Genomic DNA, 9,636 nt, shown 5'->3' on the forward strand with positions numbered 1-9,636 from the left:
CAGGGGCAACCTTTACTATGCCCGGCAGGCCCCCTTCTGCAAAAGGTGTATGCAGGCGGGTCACGGGCAGGGGGACTGCCCTGGGATGAGGTGCAGGAACTGTAACGCCAAGGACCACGTGGCAAAAGACTGCACCCAGCCCAGGGAATGCCACAGGTGTGGCATGAGAGGACATTTGTACAGGGACTGCCCATCCCGCCCTAAGCCTAAATCCTACTCCGATGCAGCAGGGGGGGCTAAGCCGAGAGACCAAGGAGCCGGAGGAGCACCGAGCGAGGGCGCCCCCAGCACCTCCACCCCCACAACCTTCCCCAGACCCACCCCCCGCACCCGTCCCCCCCCCCCAGACCGAAGGACCCGGAGAACCAACCTCCGGTAGCAGGCCCTGAGGTGGGTGAGGCCCTGGAGGCCCTGGAGAGGGAGCTGAGTGAGCCCCGGGGGAAACAGACCCTGGATGCCCTGGAGAGGGAGCTGAATGTGCTCCTGGGGGAAGAAGACCCGCCCCAGGATTTCGTGACACCTCTGGGGGGCACGCAGCAGGAGTCGACCCCCAGGAAGCAGCGGAAGAGGCAGCGGAAGAAGGAAAAGGACAAGGAGAGGAAAGCGGACAGGGGCCGCAGCAGGAGCCGCAGCAGGAGCAGTGAAGAGAGCCCGGGTGGGGGGTCTAAGCGAGTGAGTCGGTTTGACCCGCCGCGAGTGAGTCACTTGCAGTTTCTGATCGCTGGTCCCCCTGCCCAGGGGGAAAGTGGAGAAAATCTGGGGGTGAGAGGGGGGCCTCAGGCGGTTCTGAGGATGCCGGAGCCCCCGGTCTCAAGCCCTACATGGGCTACCCAGATGGAAAGGGAAGAGGCTGAAAAAGCCATGGAGACGGATGGAAGGTCGGAGGAGACTGATGAGACGGATGAAAGTTCTGGATTACACTTCGATTGAGGAGGACCTTTACCCCTCGGGGTGATGTATAATTGTCTGTTGGGTTATGTGGAACATTGAGGAGTGTGGTTGTCGGTTTGTTTGCATGTTTTTGTTGAGTTGAAAATATGCAGGTTTTGCATCCTGACCCTCCACAAAAGGGAGGGGGGCAACAGGTTTGTTTTTGTTTTAATACAAATTGACTGATTGTGGAAAGAAAGTGCTGTTTTGTTTTGGTTTGCGCCTTAACCCCCCACAAAAGAACGGGGGGTGGACGTGTTTGATTATTTTTGTGCAGTTTTAATGGAAAGGGGGAACAAGGTTCCCCGTGTACGAAAAATGGAAATAAAAACACTTTAACAATCTGTTCTCACCAGTGATCAGATTTCTGAACTTGCAAAGCCATAGATCAAGTGTTTGCATCTTGAATCTGCCGAGAAAGCGGAAGATGGACAAAGAGTCGGGCCCAAAGGCCGGAATGTTTAATGTCATTAGGTTCGCATGGAGAGACCAGACGGAGGAGATCCAGCTGAGGGATACCTTCACCCGGGTGGTTCTGCTGGGTCAACTGAAATTGACTGTCCCGGAAATCTTTTGCCTCCAGGGCAATAGGCGGGAGAACGCTTTCGACGTGACTTTTCACACGGCGGCCATGATCGGAAAGGTGATGGACATGGTTACCGTCGGGGCCGAGACCATGCCTCTGTCACTCTATAGGGTGACAAACATGGCGAAAAATAACTTCAGGGTCATGACGGTGACCATGTACAATGCGTATGTGACGGATGAAGCTGTGGTGGGGTTCCTGAGCCGCTACTGCAAAGTCACATCAGGGACGCCCGGGGGATCTGGACCGGGACGCGCCAGTACCAGGTGCTCCTACGGCCAGAAGAGGGTGGGTTCGACGGCTACACACACCCCCCGGCACTTTTCTCGCTGGGGGCGGACAGGGGCAACCTTTACTATGCCCGGCAGGCCCCCTTCTGCAAAAGGTGTATGCAGGCGGGTCACGGGCAGGGGGACTGCCCTGGGATGAGGTGCAGGAACTGTAACGCCAAGGACCACGTGGCAAAAGACTGCACCCAGCCCAGGGAATGCCACAGGTGTGGCATGAGAGGACATTTGTACAGGGACTGCCCATCCCGCCCTAAGCCTAAATCCTACTCCGATGCAGCAGGGGGGGCTAAGCCGAGAGACCAAGGAGCCGGAGGAGCACCGAGCGAGGGCGCCCCCAGCACCTCCACCCCCACAACCTTCCCCAGACCCACCCCCCGCACCCGTCCCCCCCCCCCAGACCGAAGGACCCGGAGAACCAACCTCCGGTAGCAGGCCCTGAGGTGGGTGAGGCCCTGGAGGCCCTGGAGAGGGAGCTGAGTGAGCCCCGGGGGAAACAGACCCTGGATGCCCTGGAGAGGGAGCTGAATGTGCTCCTGGGGGAAGAAGACCCGCCCCAGGATTTCGTGACACCTCTGGGGGGCACGCAGCAGGAGTCGACCCCCAGGAAGCAGCGGAAGAGGCAGCGGAAGAAGGAAAAGGACAAGGAGAGGAAAGCGGACAGGGGCCGCAGCAGGAGCCGCAGCAGGAGCAGTGAAGAGAGCCCGGGTGGGGGGTCTAAGCGAGTGAGTCGGTTTGACCCGCCGCGAGTGAGTCACTTGCAGTTTCTGATCGCTGGTCCCCCTGCCCAGGGGGAAAGTGGAGAAAATCTGGGGGTGAGAGGGGGGCCTCAGGCGGTTCTGAGGATGCCGGAGCCCCCGGTCTCAAGCCCTACATGGGCTACCCAGATGGAAAGGGAAGAGGCTGAAAAAGCCATGGAGACGGATGGAAGGTCGGAGGAGACTGATGAGACGGATGAAAGTTCTGGATTACACTTCGATTGAGGAGGACCTTTACCCCTCGGGGTGATGTATAATTGTCTGTTGGGTTATGTGGAACATTGAGGAGTGTGGTTGTCGGTTTGTTTGCATGTTTTTGTTGAGTTGAAAATATGCAGGTTTTGCATCCTGACCCTCCACAAAAGGGAGGGGGGCAACAGGTTTGTTTTTGTTTTAATACAAATTGACTGATTGTGGAAAGAAAGTGCTGTTTTGTTTTGGTTTGCGCCTTAACCCCCCACAAAAGAACGGGGGGTGGACGTGTTTGATTATTTTTGTGCAGTTTTAATGGAAAGGGGGAACAAGGTTCCCCGTGTACGAAAAATGGAAATAAAAACACTTTAACAATCTGTTCTCACCAGTGATCAGATTTCTGAACTTGCAAAGCCATAGATCAAGTGTTTGCATCTTGAATCTGCCGAGAAAGCGGAAGATGGACAAAGAGTCGGGCCCAAAGGCCGGAATGTTTAATGTCATTAGGTTCGCATGGAGAGACCAGACGGAGGAGATCCAGCTGAGGGATACCTTCACCCGGGTGGTTCTGCTGGGTCAACTGAAATTGACTGTCCCGGAAATCTTTTGCCTCCAGGGCAATAGGCGGGAGAACGCTTTCGACGTGACTTTTCACACGGCGGCCATGATCGGAAAGGTGATGGACATGGTTACCGTCGGGGCCGAGACCATGCCTCTGTCACTCTATAGGGTGACAAACATGGCGAAAAATAACTTCAGGGTCATGACGGTGACCATGTACAATGCGTATGTGACGGATGAAGCTGTGGTGGGGTTCCTGAGCCGCTACTGCAAAGTCACATCAGGGACGCCCGGGGGATCTGGACCGGGACGCGCCAGTACCAGGTGCTCCTACGGCCAGAAGAGGGTGGGTTCGACGGCTACACACACCCCCCGGCACTTTTCTCGCTGGGGGCGGACAGGGGCAACCTTTACTATGCCCGGCAGGCCCCCTTCTGCAAAAGGTGTATGCAGGCGGGTCACGGGCAGGGGGACTGCCCTGGGATGAGGTGCAGGAACTGTAACGCCAAGGACCACGTGGCAAAAGACTGCACCCAGCCCAGGGAATGCCACAGGTGTGGCATGAGAGGACATTTGTACAGGGACTGCCCATCCCGCCCTAAGCCTAAATCCTACTCCGATGCAGCAGGGGGGGCTAAGCCGAGAGACCAAGGAGCCGGAGGAGCACCGAGCGAGGGCGCCCCCAGCACCTCCACCCCCACAACCTTCGCCAGACCCACCCCCCGCACCCCCCCCCCCCCCCCCCCAGACCGAAGGACCCGGAGAACCAACCTCCGGTAGCAGGCCCTGAGGTGGGTGAGGCCCTGGAGGCCCTGGAGAGGGAGCTGAGTGAGCCCCGGGGGAAACAGACCCTGGATGCCCTGGAGAGGGAGCTGAATGTGCTCCTGGGGGAAGAAGACCCGCCCCAGGATTTCGTGACACCTCTGGGGGGCACGCAGCAGGAGTCGACCCCCAGGAAGCAGCGGAAGAGGCAGCGGAAGAAGGAAAAGGACAAGGAGAGGAAAGCGGACAGGGGCCGCAGCAGGAGCCGCAGTAGGAGCAGTGAAGAGAGCCCGGGTGGGGGGTCTAAGCGAGTGAGTCGGTTTGACCCGCCGCGAGTGAGTCACTTGCAGTTTCTGATCGCTGGTCCCCCTGCCCAGGGGGAAAGTGGAGAAAATCTGGGGGTGAGAGGGGGGCCTCAGGCGGTTCTGAGGATGCCGGAGCCCCCGGTCTCAAGCCCTACATGGGCTACCCAGATGGAAAGGGAAGAGGCTGAAAAAGCCATGGAGACGGATGGAAGGTCGGAGGAGACTGATGAGACGGATGAAAGTTCTGGATTACACTTCGATTGAGGAGGACCTTTACCCCTCGGGGTGATGTATAATTGTCTGTTGGGTTATGTGGAACATTGAGGAGTGTGGTTGTCGGTTTGTTTGCATGTTTTTGTTGAGTTGAAAATATGCAGGTTTTGCATCCTGACCCTCCACAAAAGGGAGGGGGGCAACAGGTTTGTTTTTGTTTTAATACAAATTGACTGATTGTGGAAAGAAAGTGCTGTTTTGTTTTGGTTTGCGCCTTAACCCCCCACAAAAGAACGGGGGGTGGACGTGTTTGATTATTTTTGTGCAGTTTTAATGGAAAGGGGGAACAAGGTTCCCCGTGTACGAAAAATGGAAATAAAAACACTTTAACAATCTGTTCTCACCAGTGATCAGATTTCTGAACTTGCAAAGCCATAGATCAAGTGTTTGCATCTTGAATCTGCCGAGAAAGCGGAAGATGGACAAAGAGTCGGGCCCAAAGGCCGGAATGTTTAATGTCATTAGGTTCGCATGGACTCAAGGACCCCAATTGAAATAAGCCAGTGGCTTTCTTGGGTTTTTATCCTGTTAGTTGACCTTGTATGTAATATGTACTTTCATGTACCTACTTCTGCAAATCTTCTAATAAAGTTTTCAATCAATCAATCAAATGGAGAGACCAGACGGAGGAGATCCAGCTGAGGGATACCTTCACCCGGGTGGTTCTGCTGGGTCAACTGAAATTGACTGTCCCGGAAATCTTTTGCCTCCAGGGCAATAGGCGGGAGAACGCTTTCGACGTGACTTTTCACACGGCGGCCATGATCGGAAAGGTGATGGACATGGTTACCGTCGGGGCCGAGACCATGCCTCTGTCACTCTATAGGGTGACAAACATGGCGAAAAATAACTTCAGGGTCATGACGGTGACCATGTACAATGCGTATGTGACGGATGAAGCTGTGGTGGGGTTCCTGAGCCGCTACTGCAAAGTCACGTCGGGGGCACGCCACATCAGGGACGCCCGGGGGATCTGGACCGGGACGCGCCAGTACCAGGTGCTCCTACGGCCAGAAGAGGGTGGGTTCGACGGCTACACACACCCCCCGGCACTTTTCTCGCTGGGGGCGGACAGGGGCAACCTTTACTATGCCCGGCAGGCCCCCTTCTGCAAAAGGTGTATGCAGGCGGGTCACGGGCAGGGGGACTGCCCTGGGATGAGGTGCAGGAACTGTAACGCCAAGGACCACGTGGCAAAAGACTGCACCCAGCCCAGGGAATGCCACAGGTGTGGCATGAGAGGACATTTGTACAGGGACTGCCCATCCCGCCCTAAGCCTAAATCCTACTCCGATGCAGCAGGGGGGGCTAAGCCGAGAGACCAAGGAGCCGGAGGAGCACCGAGCGAGGGCGCCCCCAGCACCTCCACCCCCACAACCTTCCCCAGACCCACCCCCCGCACCCGTCCCCCCCCCCCAGACCGAAGGACCCGGAGAACCAACCTCCGGTAGCAGGCCCTGAGGTGGGTGAGGCCCTGGAGGCCCTGGAGAGGGAGCTGAGTGAGCCCCGGGGGAAACAGACCCTGGATGCCCTGGAGAGGGAGCTGAATGTGCTCCTGGGGGAAGAAGACCCGCCCCAGGATTTCGTGACACCTCTGGGGGGCACGCAGCAGGAGTCGACCCCCAGGAAGCAGCGGAAGAGGCAGCGGAAGAAGGAAAAGGACAAGGAGAGGAAAGCGGACAGGGGCCGCAGCAGGAGCCGCAGTAGGAGCAGTGAAGAGAGCCCGGGTGGGGGGTCTAAGCGAGTGAGTCGGTTTGACCCGCCGCGAGTGAGTCACTTGCAGTTTCTGATCGCTGGTCCCCCTGCCCAGGGGGAAAGTGGAGAAAATCTGGGGGTGAGAGGGGGGCCTCAGGCGGTTCTGAGGATGCCGGAGCCCCCGGTCTCAAGCCCTACATGGGCTACCCAGATGGAAAGGGAAGAGGCTGAAAAAGCCATGGAGACGGATGGAAGGTCGGAGGAGACTGATGAGACGGATGAAAGTTCTGGATTACACTTCGATTGAGGAGGACCTTTACCCCTCGGGGTGATGTATAATTGTCTGTTGGGTTATGTGGAACATTGAGGAGTGTGGTTGTCGGTTTGTTTGCATGTTTTTGTTGAGTTGAAAATATGCAGGTTTTGCATCCTGACCCTCCACAAAAGGGAGGGGGGCAACAGGTTTGTTTTTGTTTTAATACAAATTGACTGATTGTGGAAAGAAAGTGCTGTTTTGTTTTGGTTTGCGCCTTAACCCCCCACAAAAGAACGGGGGGTGGACGTGTTTGATTATTTTTGTGCAGTTTTAATGGAAAGGGGGAACAAGGTTCCCCGTGTACGAAAAATGGAAATAAAAACACTTTAACAATCTGTTCTCACCAGTGATCAGATTTCTGAACTTGCAAAGCCATAGATCAAGTGTTTGCATCTTGAATCTGCCGAGAAAGCGGAAGATGGACAAAGAGTCGGGCCCAAAGGCCGGAATGTTTAATGTCATTAGGTTCGCATGGAGAGACCAGACGGAGGAGATCCAGCTGAGGGATACCTTCACCCGGGTGGTTCTGCTGGGTCAACTGAAATTGACTGTCCCGGAAATCTTTTGCCTCCAGGGCAATAGGCGGGAGAACGCTTTCGACGTGACTTTTCACACGGCGGCCATGATCGGAAAGGTGATGGACATGGTTACCGTCGGGGCCGAGACCATGCCTCTGTCACTCTATAGGGTGACAAACATGGCGAAAAATAACTTCAGGGTCATGACGGTGACCATGTACAATGCGTATGTGACGGATGAAGCTGTGGTGGGGTTCCTGAGCCGCTACTGCAAAGTCACGTCGGGGGCACGCCACATCAGGGACGCCCGGGGGATCTGGACCGGGACGCGCCAGTACCAGGTGCTCCTACGGCCAGAAGAGGGTGGGTTCGACGGCTACACACACCCCCCGGCACTTTTCTCGCTGGGGGCGGACAGGGGCAACCTTTACTATGCCCGGCAGGCCCCCTTCTGCAAAAGGTGTATGCAGGCGGGTCACGGGCAGGGGGACTGCCCTGGGATGAGGTGCAGGAACTGTAACGCCAAGGACCACGTGGCAAAAGACTGCACCCAGCCCAGGGAATGCCACAGGTGTGGCATGAGAGGACATTTGTACAGGGACTGCCCATCCCGCCCTAAGCCTAAATCCTACTCCGATGCAGCAGGGGGGGCTAAGCCGAGAGACCAAGGAGCCGGAGGAGCACCGAGCGAGGGCGCCCCCAGCACCTCCACCCCCACAACCTTCCCCAGACCCACCCCCCGCACCCGTCCCCCCCCCCCAGACCGAAGGACCCGGAGAACCAACCTCCGGTAGCAGGCCCTGAGGTGGGTGAGGCCCTGGAGGCCCTGGAGAGGGAGCTGAGTGAGCCCCGGGGGAAACAGACCCTGGATGCCCTGGAGAGGGAGCTGAATGTGCTCCTGGGGGAAGAAGACCCGCCCCAGGATTTCGTGACACCTCTGGGGGGCACGCAGCAGGAGTCGACCCCCAGGAAGCAGCGGAAGAGGCAGCGGAAGAAGGAAAAGGACAAGGAGAGGAAAGCGGACAGGGGCCGCAGCAGGAGCCGCAGTAGGAGCAGTGAAGAGAGCCCGGGTGGGGGGTCTAAGCGAGTGAGTCGGTTTGACCCGCCGCGAGTGAGTCACTTGCAGTTTCTGATCGCTGGTCCCCCTGCCCAGGGGGAAAGTGGAGAAAATCTGGGGGTGAGAGGGGGGCCTCAGGCGGTTCTGAGGATGCCGGAGCCCCCGGTCTCAAGCCCTACATGGGCTACCCAGATGGAAAGGGAAGAGGCTGAAAAAGCCATGGAGACGGATGGAAGGTCGGAGGAGACTGATGAGACGGATGAAAGTTCTGGATTACACTTCGATTGAGGAGGACCTTTACCCCTCGGGGTGATGTATAATTGTCTGTTGGGTTATGTGGAACATTGAGGAGTGTGGTTGTCGGTTTGTTTGCATGTTTTTGTTGAGTTGAAAATATGCAGGTTTTGCATCCTGACCCTCCACAAAAGGGAGGGGGGCAACAGGTTTGTTTTTGTTTTAATACAAATTGACTGATTGTGGAAAGAAAGTGCTGTTTTGTTTTGGTTTGCGCCTTAACCCCCCACAAAAGAACGGGGGGTGGACGTGTTTGATTATTTTTGTGCAGTTTTAATGGAAAGGGGGAACAAGGTTCCCCGTGTACGAAAAATGGAAATAAAAACACTTTAACAATCTGTTCTCACCAGTGATCAGATTTCTGAACTTGCAAAGCCATAGATCAAGTGTTTGCATCTTGAATCTGCCGAGAAAGCGGAAGATGGACAAAGAGTCGGGCCCAAAGGCCGGAATGTTTAATGTCATTAGGTTCGCATGGAGAGACCAGACGGAGGAGATCCAGCTGAGGGATACCTTCACCCGGGTGGTTCTGCTGGGTCAACTGAAATTGACTGTCCCGGAAATCTTTTGCCTCCAGGTCAATAGGCGGGAGAACGCTTTCGACGTGACTTTTCACACGGCGGCCATGATCGGAAAGGTGATGGACATGGTTACCGTCGGGGCCGAGACCATGCCTCTGTCACTCAATAGGGTGACAAACATGGCGAAAAATAACTTCAGGGTCATGACGGTGACCATGTACAATGCGTATGTGACGGATGAAGCTGTGGTGGGGTTCCTGAGCCGCTACTGCAAAGTCACGTCGGGGGCACGCCACATCAGGGACGCCCGGGGGATCTGGACCGGGACGCGCCAGTACCAGGTGCTCCTACGGCCAGAAGAGGGTGGGTTCGACGGCTACACACACCCCCCGGCACTTTTCTCGCTGGGGGCGGACAGGGGCAACCTTTACTATGCCCGGCAGGCCCCCTTCTGCAAAAGGTGTATGCAGGCGGGTCACGGGCAGGGGGACTGCCCTGGGATGAGGTGCAGGAACTGTAACGCCAAGGACCACGTGGCAAAAGACTGCACCCAGCCCAGGGAATGCCACAGGTGTGGCATG

The sequence above is a fragment of the Nansenia antarctica genome, assembly GCF_963989245.1.
Source record: "Nansenia antarctica genome assembly, chromosome: 3".
Lineage (NCBI taxonomy): Eukaryota > Metazoa > Chordata > Actinopteri > Argentiniformes > Microstomatidae > Nansenia > Nansenia antarctica.